Consider the following 17,512-nt stretch of genomic DNA (forward strand, 5'->3'; position numbering starts at 1 on the left):
TTAGCAGCTAATATACTAATTAAAGTTAATTATACTTGTCAATTTTTCTTATCTCTACTCTGAATAGAGGTGAACCTAGATACTAAGGCTGCTTCCACCAAGAGCATTATTTCTTTCCTGTGCAGCCTCTGAATTCTTGCCAGGAGTACTTTATTCATTTGTCAGATTCACAAGTAATTTTGTAATCATCTTCTGTGTGCCAGAGACGGGTTTAGGGACTAGGGATAAAGCAGTGAACCAGACAGACAAAAGTCTTGCCCTCATGGAGCTTACATTCTAGTGAAGGAGATCAGATAGAAATGAGTAAACAGATAAGTCATATAACTTTAGAGAGTAGGAAGTGCAAAACTATCTTAATGTAAGGAGAGTGAGGGAGAGCAGGTAGGACTCCATTGGATAGGTTTGTTAGGGGACAGCTTCACTGGAGAAGTGGGATTTGAACGGAGACCTGAATGAAGAGAGGAGCAAGCCATGGAAGATGTGGAGTAAGCACATTCCAGGACAAGGAGGCAATGAGTATGTAGGCATGTAGGTGGGTGGAGTATTTAAGGAAAAGCAAGGAGGCCAATCTGGGCAGAGTACCGAGTGAAGAAGAGTGTGGTAGGACATGAGGTCAAGGAGCTAGCCAGGGGTCTGCTCTTGTAAAGTCTTGAAGGCCAGAGTAAAGCTGTGGATTATTCTAAATGAGTAGAGGGGTTTGAACTGGAAAAAGGCATGATCCAAATCGTATCTGAATAAGGTGACCTGGTATAGAGAAGGGACTTGGGAGGATAAAGATGAGGAACAGGGGGTTTCCCTGGTGGTGCAGTGGTTGAGAATCCGCCTGCCGATGCAGGGGACGCGGGTTCGTGCCCCGGTCCGGAAAGATCCCACGTGCCGCGGAGCGCCTGGGCCCGTGAGCCATGGCCGCTGAGCCTGCGCGTCCGGAGCCTGTGCTCCGCAAGGGGAGAGGCCACAACTGTGAGAGGCCCGTGTACCGCAAAAAAAAAAAAAAAAAAGAAGAGGAACAGGGAGACCAGTTAGGAGACTATCACAGTGCTCCAAATAAGAGATGTTTATGGCCTAGGTTAGGTTGGAAGTTTGCAGCAAGTGAAAAGTGGTTGAATTCAGGTTGCGTTTTGAGGGTGTAGCTCTCAAGACCTGCAGATAGATGTGAGGTATGAAGGAAATAGTAACAAGGAGACAAGTCGTTGATGATTATGTGTGCAACTGGGTAGTATCTCTTAGAAGAAGGGGGCTGATGGGAGGAGCAGCTTTTGAGGGAATATCAGGACTTGGTTTGTTATCTTGGATGCCCTGGTTTGATATCTTAGATGCTCTTTAGGTATCTAAGCGTCTGGACGGTGCTCAGACTGTACTTTGTATCCAAAGGTATCCAAAGCCACTTTAGATGCAAAATGTTTCAAGTTGACCTTTGCTGCTGCCAAAATAGTAGCCACTGTGGGCAGTCTGCAAGATGGCATCTTAGGTTTCTGAGGAAGAAATTAGAATACACAAAGGGGGAAATAAGTGTATAATTATATAATGTAGATTTCATATTTAAATGTATGGGAAAGCAATAATTAGTTGCCTTTTGGTTTTAAATGGAAAGAGCCACTCATTGGAAAATAATTACTCTAATTTCAATTCATTTTACTTTAGATCATTCTGTGATGAAAACAGTTACCAAAAAAGTTCTCCAGATGGAAGGAGTGCCAAGTCAGAGGTATATAACATGTTTCAGTTCTCTCGGAAGAATTTCTCTTTAATGGCTTGGTTTTCTTTCTTTCTTAAAATTATCAAGGTACTTTCTGCCATCTTAAAACTAAGATTTTAGTCAAATCAAATGGTTTTTCTGTTTTTGAAAATGTTGTGTGATGCTTTAATTTAGGTTCCCAGATATGCAGATTGAAAACCTTTTAACTTTTTATTTTCTGTAACATATTATCGTTAGTCACAAATAGTCTTTTTTTTTGGTGATAAGAATGAATAGCAGGAGCAGCATTTGTGAAACCAAATCTAATATGAAACTGACTCTTTCTTGTGAGTAAATTTGAATTTTGAAACAGCAAAACAATAAGGTTTAATAAAAAGCAAAATAAATTTTTTATGTTTATGATCTTCCAATTTCCCAGAAAGAGTTTTGTGGTGACTTTAGTTATATACCAGATACATTAAAATCACCAGCGGACAACACATCTTTTATTCAGGTGCCCTCTGAAAGTTTTAAAAATTTGTTGACTTCATATCACTGAACGGTCCACTTTAAAATGGTTAAAATTATAAATTTTCTGTTTTGTGTAGCTTACCACAATTTTTTAAAAATGTGTTGTTTGAAGATTTTTGGGTTTTATAAAGGTATTGTATTAGCATAAAAAAGAAAAATTTAAGAGACCACCTCTAATCCCATTATCCTATCAAGCAATATTTACATTTTAATTTTCTCTTCCTGCTGTCTATAAACATAGTTCCACATAGCTTCAATATAATTTGCCATTCTTATCTTTTCATACTAAATTTCAATTCTGTGATTCATAGTTATACTTTTTAACATTGCATTCACAAGGTTTCATTGAGTTGGTCAAGTTTTTAAATTGGTGAAAAATTGGAAATAACCTAAAATAAACTGTTGTAAACATCTTCATAAATACAGCTTTTTTTTTTCTACTTCAAATTGTATGTTTTTGATTTTCTATTAATCAACTTGCTTGGACAATAGTGTATTAAATAAGTTGTTAAGAGTGTTTATGAGGCTAAAAAAAGCTTATGATCGTCTGCCAATTGTTATTTCAAGAGAGTGATATTTTAATAATCAAATAGTACATTCAAAGAAGTTAAGATTTGTGATATCACACTAATTAGATATTATTATTAAAAATGTATATCCTATGTAAAGCATTCTTAAAATAGCTACATTGACTTTTGCTATGATATTAGAAATGGATAGATATATAAATAAAACATGTATATGTAAAACATATTAGGAATTCTGTAAAATTAGTACAGAATAATAGGGCATCATGGAATGAGAACAGTTAAACATTTTTTTTTAGTAAGCATGATTAAACAAAGTGGAAATGTAACTGAAGTATACAAGCTCATTGAGCTCTTTTAAGAGTAATTTTATTTCCTGGGCTTTTTTTTGTATTTGCCTCAGTTATTTGGAGACATAGAGGTAAGCCAAATCAGTATCTGGGTATATACCTAGATCCAGGTGAGTATAGGGGTGAAATAATGGTGTGAATTGTGTCACATTTATATTGTACTTATGTATGCCTAATAAAAGATGGGAACTTTTATTAGAAATTTTTTAATCTCCTAACAAGAAAAGTGTAATTTAAAAAATTTTTAATACATATATATATATATATATTTGTGTGTGTGTGTGTGTGGTACGCGGGCCTCTCACTGTTGTGGCCTCTCCCGTTGCGGAGCACAGGCTCCGGACGCGCAGGCTCAGCGGCCATGGCTCACGGGCCCAGTTGCTTCACGGCATGTGGGATCTTCCCGGACCGGGGCACGAACCTGTGTCCCCTGCATAGGCAGGTGGACTCTCAACCACTGCGCCACCACGGAAGCCCTCCTATATATTTTTAAGAGGCATGTAAATCACACAGGATCGTGTGGTGATTATCAATAAGCTACACTCTATGAAATATTTGTCCTATATTACCGCATACACTCCATTTTACCCTGCATCCTAATGCTGCTAAAATATAGTAGAAAGCAGCAGCATAGCACAGGGAGATCAGCTTGGTGCTTTGCGATGACCTAGAGGGGTGGGATAGGGAGGGTGGGAGGGAGGCTCAAGACGGTGGGATATGGGGACATGTGTATGCATATGGCTGATTCGCTTTGTTGTGTAACAGAAACTAACACAGAATTGTGAAGCAATTATACTCCAATCAAGATCTATTAAAATAAATAAATAAAATAACATAAAATACAGTAGCTTTGAAGGATAAATATAACCATTTTAACCTATGATGTTTGTTTTCAGTAAATTCAAATTAAATATTTAAATGTGAATTTTAATATATGGCTTGTTCTAAGTAAAATATTAACACGTAGGTCTAGTTTTTGCAACCAAATGTTTCATATAAAGATACTTGCCTCTTACTACTGAAATATAGGGTAATTCTCCACATTTCACTCTTTCATCCAGTGGGTTTCATTTGTTTTTTTGTGTGTTTTCTATATGAAATCAAAGGAGCAGTGAAGGTTGACAGGCTTATAGGAGGGTAAAATTGACTCACCTACCCCCCAGCAACTTGCAGCCTTATAACTTGTATTGTTTTTACATAGAAAAATTCATCTTAAATTTAACTTTTGGTCTACTTCTGAAGATTCTGTTGGGCAGAAGTCATGGGTGTATCTGTGTTTCTGTGTCCTTGAGATTCAGAAATGCCAAAGGTGTTCTAAGATTCAGGAAACTTGAGTGTTTCTGCATGATACATAAAATGTATCATACTTTGGGATTTTTTTAAACTCTATTTTTGCATTTCTGCACATCTCAATACTTTTGTTTTAGTTAAAATAACTTGTTACTGTAGAGAACTTATATTTTTTTAAAATGCTGGCTTATGGAAAACCTTTGTACAAAACCGATCCTCTTTTTAATGGGCTTGGCATCATTGTCAAGTGCCTTTTTGATTCCTTTCGACGTGTGCACATGTGACAGTTGCTGTGTAGACCTTTGGTGCATCTTGATTCCTTGTTTTCATGCTTTGTCAAATGTAGTCTTGGCCGCAAAGAAGCCTGTAAGTAAAGGAAGGAAACACCCTGCTGGTAAAGAATGTTACCCTCCTGAAGCGCTACCACCTGGAGTGTCTGGTTTCCGGCCATTGTGTCCTGCAGAAAGTGCAAAAAGCAACAGGTAACCTGTTTGCATTCCCTGTCTTTTTCAGTCATTTAGAGTTCTTTATTTTGGAACTTGTATTATGTGGGTGGTCTCTGGTATTTTGTGTAGAGGAAAAAAGGTAACTCACACATGGCTTCTGCCTAATGAGCCCTCTAAGGAAGAAAAATTAAAAGTAATTGGGAGTTTCAAGTTGTTTCTCAAGTGTCACAACAGAGGTAACTCCGTGGGAGTCTTGAGGAGACTAAAATGATCACCAATTGTGCATGTGAGGAAAGTTTGATTAAAGGCAGGTGTAGTTGAGCGAAGCCCTACAGCACAGAAGTAAGAATTTGGATACGTACGAATGGGAAAAAAGACATTTTAGGCATGGGAAATAGTTTAATGCAGAATGGATGAAAAATATGCATTAGACCTCTTCTAAATCAACTGGCTTATTAACTCAGTAAATCAGATTTAGTGAGTCAAACTAGCATTACCTGATTTCTTATCCAGGGGATAGCTGTTCATAGTAATTTTTGTCACAGAACAGTAAATATAATGGTTGAATTATAGCTTTAGGCTTGCTAAGTGAAATAGATGGCTCTAGATGATCTTCAGGTGACTTACTTGGTAGTAATCAGGAAATTGGGGATTAACAATTGCTTAAGAAAACAAAGAGAATTGATTTTAAATAGTACTTGAAGTAGTTCCTGTGTAAAATATCTGTTCAGTTGCTCATGTTAAATGGATGTTTCTAATCCCCACTGGACAACCGACTACTTTTTTGCAAATGGTAATGTGAATTGCTGTTGCATAAACTAGTGTTGAATCTCCAGTGTTTGCACTTGAGTTTCACAGCTCTGTGGTTTCCTGTCTTCTTCCTGAGACACTTAATCGCAGGTCCATCCTCCTCACACAGGGGGGTAAATTAGAGAACGATTAATATCACCATTTAAAGAAGAGAGACTGAAATCTCAACCATCCTGAACATAGGAGCTGAAGGGGCCTCTCAGCAGTTCAGAGAGTGATTACCAAGCCAGTAGGCTGAATTCTGTTGTGTTTTCTCCGTAGCAGAGCCCTCCAGGTCCTTGTTTTGAGCTTATTTATTTTTATACACAATTCTGTATGGATACTGTTCATACTACTACATAGTTGTATTAACTGAGTTTAACTGGTGATGTATTTACATGAAGATCTAACTTCGTTTTGTTGCTATCTTTTTAGGGGCTTTCCATTCATCAAAGCTGGTGATGTACGTAATCAGTTGGTGGTGTGTAGCTATCATATTTATGATATATAGGGCTTGAATTGGGAAAGGTGGATGGTCATTCTTCTTGCTTTTTAAACTGACAGAGCCTTCCAAGAAGCATTTCCCTCTCTGAAATAAATCCATGTAAAACATGTTTGGTCGCTCTCCCAATGCAACTGTGTAGTTGTGTGGATTTGGCACACAACGGGCAGCCTTGTGGTGATGTCTGTAAACAAGGAATCCTGTTTTCCAGTCCGCAAATCAGCTGTTACCCAGTGAGACGAACTTGACTGCCATTTCTGACCCCTCACATGGAGCTGTCATACTCAAGAATGTTCACATGTTTTCAAGAAACGTTGTTTGCGGGCTATATGTACAAATTCCTGATCTGAAAGCCAATATACAGCAACATCTCCCAAACCTCTGCTCTCTCACCAAGGCCACACACATTCCCTCGCTTATGGCCTCGTGGCAAGCGAATACTGTCAGTATCAGATTCTCCTTCCCAGTGGTCTTGGGAGACTGCATAGTGGCTCTGTGAATGGCACCACTGCTGAGGTTGAGAGAAGAGCATCTTGGGTGTCAGTCCTGGCCTTGCATTCCCAGAGAGAGGGGTGTGCACCTCGTTCTCCTGTTAGGGTTTTCCTATGCTGCAGGGTTTGCTGCTTGTTGTCAAAATGATGTCCTAGTGACTTGTCTTCTGCGTGGTTTATAATCCCAGCACAGTTCTTTATGATCTGTAGACTTTTATGGGGTTGTGGCCAGGTCAGTTTTTAAATGTTTGGAAATGTCCTATTGAACAACATTGCAGTGGCAGTGAAGCTTGCTGGGAGAATTGTTGCCCTAGTTTTGGCTTAAGGGTGGTGAGAAGATGAAATTTTTGATGGGTCAGTTTTAGTTGTGTATGTGTATGTGATTTATTTTTTTAAATTCTAATGTCTATTATTCACAGCTTAGATATGTTGACTTCCTGATTATTCATCAGTCCCTTTACTGATGTATTTTCCTCTGAAAAACTACATTTTCTTCCAGACTGTTTTTGTCTGATGGTGAAGAATAAATTTTTCATTTGCAGTATAAAGTTGATCTGAGAAAAAATGTTTACCTTGGATCTTCACTTGGCTTCTGTGAAAGAAACTTAGTAAAATAATATGGGCAATTCCCATTACTAATCCTAACCACGTACAACAGAGGTCTGTACAGTAACATAGCAAAAATAAGTTACTGTACTTTTACTTAGTCATTGCCTGTTTTACACTAAAGAGCAGTGAGAGACATTTATAAAGAATGATACCTCAGATCACTTTTGTTAAATGTCCTCTAATATTTGGATATTTGGTATCTGGCTTGTGTTGTCTTTTATACAATCTTGTCTTCTTTCTTTGCACTTTAGTGTAACAACTCTGTGGTTTCCTATCTTCTTCTTGTGACACTCAGGTCCATCAGAATTTCCTGTGACTGTGACAGTAGAGAGTCCTTCCTCCTCAGAAATCGAAGAGGTCGATGATTCCTCAGAACGTGTTCAGGAGGAGCCAGAGAAAATCCGTTTGAAACAAGAAGCATTGCAGGTACAAAGTTATCACTTTAAAGCTATAGAGAAGATTATTTTTCAAACGGAAGGCTGATTGCAACACAGCACAGCTTGTGTGAGGGTTCTGTTTTCTCCTCCCACCTGCATTGTATCCCCTTGAATGGTTCCTTAAGCTTAGACCAAGGTGAATGGTGGACATTTGAACTCTAAGAAACTAAAATCAAAACATGTCGTTAGTAATATATTTTCCTTTCCTTAGAACCTTAGTATATTAGATTTAGGGAGAAACTTAGTGATCATAAGATAAGGAAATTGAGTTCTGAATGAATACAGTCAGCTGATTCAGTGCTCTTGTTTTACAGATGAGAAAATGGACAGTTCTAGTTGAACTCTCTTTTTATAAGAGGAAAATATGGCCTCATTTTAAATAAAAGTAAAGTTGAAAAACGTTTCGATGTTGATATTCTCCTTTCCTAAAATCAAAAATATCAAGAAGCTACATTCTATTACCAAATAAACCTGACCTCTAATGTCATTCCATACTTTTGTTTGTATGGACAGAAAAGAAAAATTGATTTTCATAAGAAATTTTTGCACCTCAAAATTAATATATTTATTTTATTTCAACTTTAATGCAGAGCTGAACATTTCTAGTAAATAAAGGAACACCATTTGTGGGGGACCTTGTCTTTGTGCTACAAAGTCCATGTTTAATTTTTTTAAATTATTTAATATGATTTTCTCTTCATATGAAACATGACACTTGACAGGTTTCAGAACTAATTATCCCATTATTGTAGGAGTACGGGAATTACTCTTTGATTTTCAAAAGAGTTAGATTTTTATTTTTTAATTAAAATTAATGATAATATAGAGAACTTTTAAGAAAAGAACTTAGAAAATTATGAAATGTTAGAGTAGGAGAAATCTATAGTTCATGTAGAGTTACTCCCTTTCGTTTTATAAATGAGCACCTACAATTTGTAGAACGTAAGTGGTTTATTAGTAAATGGCAGAGTATGACAAGACCCTAGAGCATCTAACCCGCATTCTTTGTCAATTTAGTTGTGGTGTATTCATTTCCTTCACGAATAGACCACGAGATTGTATTTGTAAAAGCAGTAATAGACACTGGGGAAGTCCAAGAAGTTTAAACACTGGGACCACAGAATAGCAGATTCAGAATGCACTGAGAACCCTTTTAGCTCATCTCTGTTTCGACAAGACACTACAATGATGGTATCAAAGTGTTTAAGTATATATGCCTGCAACAATCAAGAGATTTCAACATAGTTTTGAAAGACAGAAGACAGGTGGAAGAGTGTGAAACTGAAGCAGTAGAACAGAGGAAAAGCATCATCTAGAATATGCACAGGGACCACGTGCAACTGAGGAGGATTCTGACCCCACCTGAAAAAGTAGCCCCATGCTCAGGTGCGCATGTAGGAGAGAGGGTGGAGTTAGTTAAAAGTGTGACTGAAATAGGGGAGCTCATTGAAGGGTTGTGTTTGGAGGAGTGGACTCCCAGACCCGCCCTCATGCTCCTGAAATGAGATGATTTCATTTTGAAAACAGTGAAACGCGAGAACTGGGGCAGCTAGTGTGAGGTTTTACACCCTAGAAAATTGTGTTTGGGGGAGGTCCTATTACAGTTACTGCCCGCTTCTTCCTGCATAAGAAGCCAATCAATCGTTGACTTCAGGGAGCTTTCTGCGCTCATTCTTAAATAGAAAATAACTGTCATTTTCCTGTTAGTTGAGTAAAGCTTACAACATGAGAGAGGGGGAAAAAGAGTGAAAGCATATCCTAGTAGGACCAGGGACAATTTAGGGAACAGAATAATTTAAGAAAAAACCCTAATTAGTATCCTGAGAGAGGTTTAAAAAGAGCTAGCAACTATAAAAGAAGACTAGGGTATTAATGAAAAGGAGAATGGTCAGAAAGCAAGAGAGTTCTCCTGGAAATGAAAATATGGGTGCTGAAATAAATTCAGTAGGAATTTAAAAAATTTCTCAGTATATAAAAAAGAAAGACCCAATGGAAAATGTGATAGAAATATGTTAGAGAGGCTGCATCTGGGAGATCCCACATGTTACTATTAGAAAGTCCAGACCCAGAAAAACAATGGAGGGAAGCTGTCAAAGGGCAACAAAATTCCCCACAGCTGAAAGTAGACATCAGGCCTCAGATTGAAAATAGTTATGCAAGATGAGCAAGAATAGACTCATACCTAGGCACCCTTCATTGTGAAACTTTCAAATACCGAAAAAATAAATTAAAATAGAATAAAATACTGAGAGGATACATCCATTCCAGAGAGAAAAATACTGGTCACCTAAAAAAAAAGGTTACAATCTGACTTTATCATACTTGTCATGAGCACCATGGATCCTGGAAGGCATTAGAAAGATACCTCCAAAGTTTTTCAGGCACATAATTTTCACCCTAGGGGTTTGTATCCAGCCAAACTATCAGTCATACGTGGAGGCTGAAGAAGATATTTTGTACCCAAAGAAATTTGAAAAATTGACCTCCTATGCTACACCTTAAGCTATTTATAGACATAATCCAGCAAAATGAGGCAATAAACCAAGAAGGAAGGTAATAGGGGATTCAGTGCAGATTGCAGCTAGTCTAGAGTGGAGAGGCTTCTATTGATTGTGTGATTGAGAGCTTAGAAACACCTTGAGGCATATTGTACTTACTAGGTGTTAGGCACTGTTGGAAGGGAGGAGGGAGAGGAAGAGGAGAAGGAACTTGAACTCCAGAGGAGAAAAGGCTATACGGACATAAACCTGAAGCACACTGAACTATGGTTGATTTTTAACCTACTATTGGTGAGGAAGGGAAGAATCCACTTCAACTTGACACTATAGATGTCCCCCTTTTCAGTGACACACAGGGGTAATGACCACCTGTCTAATTGGTTGTCCAAACCGGAACTTGTCCAAACTCCTTACACTTCAATAGTGTAAGGAGGCACTCTAATGCTGTAACATCAGGACAACAGGTATAAACTGGAACAGCCCAAGGCGGCTTGGGGTATGTGGTCACCCTGCACAAGGGCAGTGACACTGGCACAGTATGGAACGAGGTGTAGTCTATACACAGAGACACAGTACATCTGCAGTGGGCAATATTAATTTCATTGTAATACTGGCAATACTGTCTTGGTTTGCAGCTTTTATTGTCAACGTGCATGTAATCACAAACAACTAAAGTAAACTATACTTAGTATGTATTAGTATTAACTTGGTATGTACTGAAATGTTTTGTGTACTAGTATGTACTTAGTATATATTAGGCTCTAAGTGTTTTTGCATATATTAACTCATTTAATCCTCTGAATAGCCTTATGAGGTTGGTGCTAATATCATTCCCACTTTTGAGAACAGGAAGCTAAGACAGGGAAGGAACTTGCCTAGGTTGTACCTAATTTAAGGTTGGATCGAGGCTTTGAGTTCAGGCTCTCTGCCTGTTCTCTTAAACCTTATTCCGTACTGACTCTCAACTAACAGAAGAATTAACTGCACATAGAATAGAATATAAATTTCAACTTTGACAATGTAAGAGCTAGGTTTGGATGGTAGACAGGAGGTTGAAAAAAGGGAAGATGGTATGAATGTCCTTATTTTACAAAGTGTGACGTTGAGAGAGTTTCTAGTTGATCAACAATATAGGGTTTTTTTTTGTTTTGTTTTGTTTTTTGTGCTGTACACGGGCCTCTCACTGTTTTGCCCTCTCCCGTTGCGAAGCACAGGCTCCGGACGCGCAAGCTCAGCGGCCATGGCTCACGGGCCCAGCCGCTCCGCGGCATGTGGGATCTTCCCAGACCGGGGCACGAACCCGTGTCCCCTTCATTGGCAGGCGAACTCTCAACCACTGCGCCACCAGGGAAGCCAAACAATGTAGATTTTTAAGTATATCACTACATGTCAAAGAGATCGTGAGCAGTGGAATAACTCATGATGACATAACTTTACTGAGCAGTGTGGACATAGGAAAGAATGTAGAGGAACTAAACCGTTACTTGTTAGTAATTCAGAAAGTGAACAGATAATGCCTCCAATTTAGTGAGAAAATAGTCATGTGAGAGTATTACTTGGAAATGGAGAAGAATTCAAAATGACAATAGTTGGACCTCCCTGGTGGCGCAGTGGTTAAGAAACTGCCTGCCAAGGAAGGGGACATGGTTTCGAGCCCTGGTCTGGGAAGATCCCACATGCCGCGGAACAGCAAAGGCCGTGCGCCACAACTACGGAGCCTGTGAACCACAACTACTGAGCCCACGTGCCACAACTACTGAAGCCCGCGCGCCTAGATCCTGTACTCCATAGCAAGAGAAGCCACCGCAATGAAGAGTAGCCCCCAGGATATGGGGAGGGGGAAGGGTGGGCTGTGACAAGGCGAAAGAGAGGCATGGACGTGTATACACTACCAAACGTAAGGTAGATAGATAGTGGGAAGCAGCCGCAGAGCACAGGGAGATCAGCTCGGTGCTTTGTGACTGCCTGGAGGGGTGGGATGGGGAGGGTGGGAGGGAGGGAGATGCATGAGGGAAGGGATGTGGGAACAGATGTATATGTATGACTGATTCACTTTGTTATAAAGCAGAAACTAATTAAAAAAATAAATAAATAAACTTAAAAAAAAAAAAAAAAAAAAAAAAAGAGTAGCCCCCGCTTGCCGCAACTAGAGAAAGCCTGTACGCAGTAGCGGAGACCCAGCACATCCAAAAATAAATAAATAAATAATAAAAAATAATAATAAAAAATAACAATAGTTGACGTAAACCTCATAAAAAAGGAAATCCAAACAGCCAGTAAACACAGAAAAGTGTACGACTTCATTAAGTAATAAGAGAAAAGTGAGTCAAAACCAAGGAAACTACATGCCAATCAGATTGACAAATACATAAATAAAGTCTGGTAGTATCAGGTATTGTAGACCTGAAGTACTATGGGAATCCTCTACCCTGTTTATACTGGAGTGTAAATCGACACAACTACTTTGGAAAGCATTTAGCCCTCTCCATCAACTGAAGGTATATAAATAGCCTGTGAGCCAGCAGCCCTCACCCCCGCCCTGTGTAAATGCACCAGAATAACGGGTACAGCAGGATTCCTGTCCATGATTTGCATTAGCACAAACTGAAAACAAACCAAATGTCCATTAAGAGTCAAAAATAAATGATGTGTATATACTTTAAGGTGTCACACACCATTCTTAGTATTTTCATTCATCACTTGTACTCGGATAAAAAAATCGTTGCCTCAGACTTAGGGATTGTTTTAATTTTGTTGGTTTTCCAGTTTTCTTTCATGTTTTAGGTTTTTAAAAATGAAAAGTTTGGCTTTTTAAATTATAAAAGTAATATATATTTACTGTAAAAATTTAAGAGGGTAATATAGTTAACGTATATCTCCTCCACCGTGGGATGAACACCTTTAACATTTTATAGAACGTTCCAGACTACTTTTTTATGGATATATGAGTGAATATATATTTGTGTGTATGTGCATAATGGCCTCATACATTTCTGTAAGTTACTTTTTTCTTTAATAATATAACGTGTGTAACTGTAGGTTACTGCCGCTAGAACCCTGGTGTCCAAACTCCCAGGCCAAATCTCCTTCTACTACATTACACTACCATGGGGAGGTTTAAAAAAGAAAGGGAAAGTATGAAGGGTGATGTTTCCATAAATTAAATCAACTTGAAAAGGCGCATTTGGAGAGTCAGAGAGTACTGATATTGTTAGAAAGAAGAAAGGTTTAAAAGCTGGTTGAATCTCATTCAAAAAAAATCCATATGTACCACATTGTAAAAAAGAGAAGGAAGACGGCGTTCATGATTACTGGGCTGGCAGGGTAGGGGACAGTTGCATGCTGGGGGTGGCTCTCGTACTGGCTCTTCCACTCTTCACACTTGTGCTCGGCCAGGGCCAGGGACCGCTGAGGGAGATCAGAGGAGAGGGTGGTGCCTTGGGGGTTCCGGGGAGTTGTGCAGCTGGCTCCCTTGCCACCCAGACTGTCCCAGGGTTCCCAGCCCCAAGGATTATGGAGCATCCCCACACCTGTTTGCTCTGCAGTTGCTGTTCTGCAACCCATTTTCTCCTCCAGCACTTTCTGCAGTGTCTCCTTGGCCTTCTGCTCATAGCTGTTTTTCTGGTCTTGCATCTGTAATAGCAACTTATTCATTCCCCAAGAAGTGTATTTCTGTAAATTTGAGGCAATTCAACAAATACACATTGACCTACTGTGTGCTAAAGCCTGAGCAGGGATACAGAAATGAAACGAAATTGGTCCTTGCCCACAGGGCAGAGATGTCCGTAATCTGGTGGACCATCGTCCAGGCTGGAGGCAGGCAGGGAGAGTCCCTCAGGTGATGTGAGAGGTGAGTGGGGATAAAAAACTGCCCTGGGCATGCTGGGCCTTCTCCCCTAGGCCTTCCACAGGCATTTGAACTCCGACATTTCCAAAGGGAAATCATCTTTCTAAACCTGCTCCTATCTCAGTGGCCAGCATCACCCCCCACCCAGTCTCCCAAACCCTAAACCAGGGAATCATCCTTGATTTCTCTCTCACCTTCTTCAAGGACTCAGTTCATCATCAAGCTCTGTCAAGTCAGCGTCTTTAACGGCTCCTTCGTTACCTGTATCCTCTATCCCTACCGCCACCTCCTTAGTTCAGACCCTAGTGACACTATTATATGGATTATATAGAGACTATGTGTTATCTTCATGCCTTGCCTCCCTTCAAACCCTTTTCAGTCCTGCAGCTAGAGGGTTCTTTCTAAAGCTTAAATCTGATCCCATCACAACCTGCTTAAATCTCTCAGTGGTTCTCGGTGTTCTAAGAATCAGGTCCAAACTCCTTGGCATGGTTCCTACTTACAAGCCCAGACTTGCATCTCATGCTGCCTCCACGCAAGCTGAACTGCTTGTAGGTCCCCTAAGCACTGTGCTTTTCAGCCTCTGCCTTTGCCCATAAAGCTTCTTCTGCTTAGAGTATCGTGACCCACGCTTCTCACCTGGTTAACTTCTACCCATGTTCAAGATTCAGCCCTAGAATCATAAATTCTGATAAACTTGGCCAACCATACCTACCCCCCGACTCTTTATGGATTAGGCAGTTTTACTGGTGTTCACATAGTATCTGTATTTCTGATCTGTGGACTCATCTGTCTCCTTTAAGGGATTGTAAACTCCTTTGGGGCAGGGAGCATTTTTAAAAAAATAAAATTATTTTTGTAGGCTTGGGGATCTGAACAATAGTCAGTAAAGTCAAGTTTTAAAAATGAATACATTTGTATTTTTAGAATTTCTCCTGGCTTCAAGGTCAAAAAGACAAAGACACAAGAGCAGCTTTGCAAATTCACTGGGGGTCTTGCCTTTCCAGTGCTTTTCATTTTCACACCCTGTGATTTTTGGGAAAGCAGGAGCCTCTTACTGTCGCTTCTGGGTTACCCAACTGGGTAAGAGATAGTCTAGATAATGCAGAGTTAGAGTTCAATATCAAATCATTTCCATTTAGCTTTGGAGTCATCTGAAAATTTGGATTTAAATGTTGAGTGGGTCTTATGTTCTTGGAATCGTCATTAGAAACCAGACACAGGAGTTACTGGTTGAGATCATACATGGTTATGTCCAGGTTATTGGACTTAACCATGCTGGTCACTGACCAGCTTTATCCCCCATTGAAAATGAGTAGACTGGCATTCTGGATTATATGCCAGTCTCTTATGAGCTTGGTTGGCATTACTGAAAAAATAAAAGTTGTGGATCCGCAAACCCATAGACTCTATAGACTATGTTTCCCTGCAGAATTCTAACTACACGGCCACCTTATCTTCCTGACATCGAGTGGGAGCAGTCTGGCCGGTCCATCTCGTTCTCTTGATCTTGAGTCCTCTGCAAAAGACATCCCCCTTTTCTGCACCAGCACATACGTCACAGCCCTGAAGAAAGTGTAGACATCTGAGATACGTTAACAGTGGGGGAGGGCTGATATCCCGTGAACAGACACATAAATGCCTGTTAGACCTGGAAATTGAAAACCAGAGAGGCGGGGCCACACTGGTTTTGGCCCAGGCCACCAGCCACTGGTGTTCCCAGCAAAATATTCCCAATGTGGGAAAGGCAGGTGGTGTGAGTTTATTAGGACTTGAGGCCCTCAGCCTCGCACTGAGGCCAGCTGAACCCCCAGAGCGTGCTTCCTGCCCTCCTATGGGCTGCTACTCCTAAAGGTACTTGGTTTCAACAGTTATTTGTGCATCAGGTTAAAGACTGAAGGGAGAGGGAACTGCAAGCCTAAATTCTTCATATCATACGCCACCTCCCTTTCTCTTCTTATTATATAAGCAATTCATGTGAAAAACAAATAAGGCAAGCAAAACAAAACAAAATTACCTGAAATCTTGCTATCCAAAAGTTGCCATTAGTATTTTGGTGTATACGTGTTCCAGATTTTTCTTTATTTTCAACCCTTCATTAAGGCCATTGTAGTCTTGACAGATGATGCTGGCACAAGCACTTGAAATGAGGCTCCTCTTTTTAAAATACTGTATTTGCATTTGGCTGAATTTGTCTCAGGCCCTGCCTTGCCTGGTCCCCAGCGTGGTGTTTTCTGCTGCAGTCTCTGTAAATTGGAGTTGGGGTGATGGGGCGGTCAGGCAGGGCTGTGTGTATCTGTGTCTGTACGAGGGAGGAGGGGCACACTTTCCAGTGTTTCTGGGCAACAAGCAGGCACTCACTGCAGTTTCCTATCCCTCAGGCCTGGGCTGTGGAGACAGGGGAAGTACCAGGAAGGGGTGGACGACCCCGACCCAGCTAAATGGAAGGCCCAGCTCCACTGTGCGCTCAACAAGAGCAGGGAATTCAACCTGATGTACAACGGCACCAAGGAGGTGCCCATGAACCCAGTGAAGATATATCAAGTGTGTGACATCCCCCAGCCCCAGGGCTCTATCATTAACCCAGGTGAGGCCCCAGCTGCTGGGGAGAAGGTGGACAGTGTGCCAGGTTCCCGGCTGGACCCTTAAAGCGATAGTCGACTTGAAAGTCGCCTCGCTTACAAAGTTGAAGACTGGTAAACAAAGCAAGAAATGCTGTCCCTAGAAAGAACCCAGAGAACAAAAGATATAAACTCAGCACAGTCTTCCTGCCCACCCAGTGGAACAGTAAAGCATTAGAAAGAAGAGGGGGTATTGAGTTCTATAAAAAATAACTTCTCTTGGGACTCAACACTGAGAAGAGAGGCCAGGTAGTTTAGAAGACGGAGGGCTTAAAACTTAGAAGGTCTGAGTTATAAACCTCGGTCTTTCCATTTCACTACTTGCGGGACATTGAATCAAGTCATTCAACGTTTTGAGCCTCAGCTTCTTCCACTATAAAATCTGGGTTCTCATCTTTCCTGCGTATTTCAAAGGCTGTTCTAAGAATCAATTGCCATGACATTATGAAGGCTATTAAGTTCTCTTTATAAATGATGGGTAAGTGATCATTTAATTTGTATGGTATTTTTCCTAGGAGAATACCACCTGATCCCTATATTTACTCAATGTTTAGCCAGTTCCGACTAAGAGCCAGATAATTTAGACTTGACCTCCAGTGAATCTAGTGAGGCTCTGCCATGAGGGAAGGGTCTGTCTTCACAGTAAGCTTACAAAGGAGAGAAGCTGTGCTCCTTGGGTCCTTAGAAGGGATGCGAATGTGTAGAAAGGGGTTTAGAGTAGGAATTAAAAGATTTCTAGGAGAGGGGAGTAGGGTCTGCAGCTCCTGGATAGGGGAGGGGATGAGAGCTTGCACTGGGGCTCCGTAGGAGGAGCTGGGAGTGGGGTGAACACCCTTGGTTCCCACTCTTTGGCATTGAGGGTGCACACTGAACCCAAGGAACCTCTGTGCTGGCAGTGC

This window comes from Mesoplodon bidens, assembly GCF_964165515.1.
Source record: "Mesoplodon bidens genome assembly, contig: HAP1_SCAFFOLD_146, whole genome shotgun sequence".
Lineage (NCBI taxonomy): Eukaryota > Metazoa > Chordata > Mammalia > Artiodactyla > Ziphiidae > Mesoplodon > Mesoplodon bidens.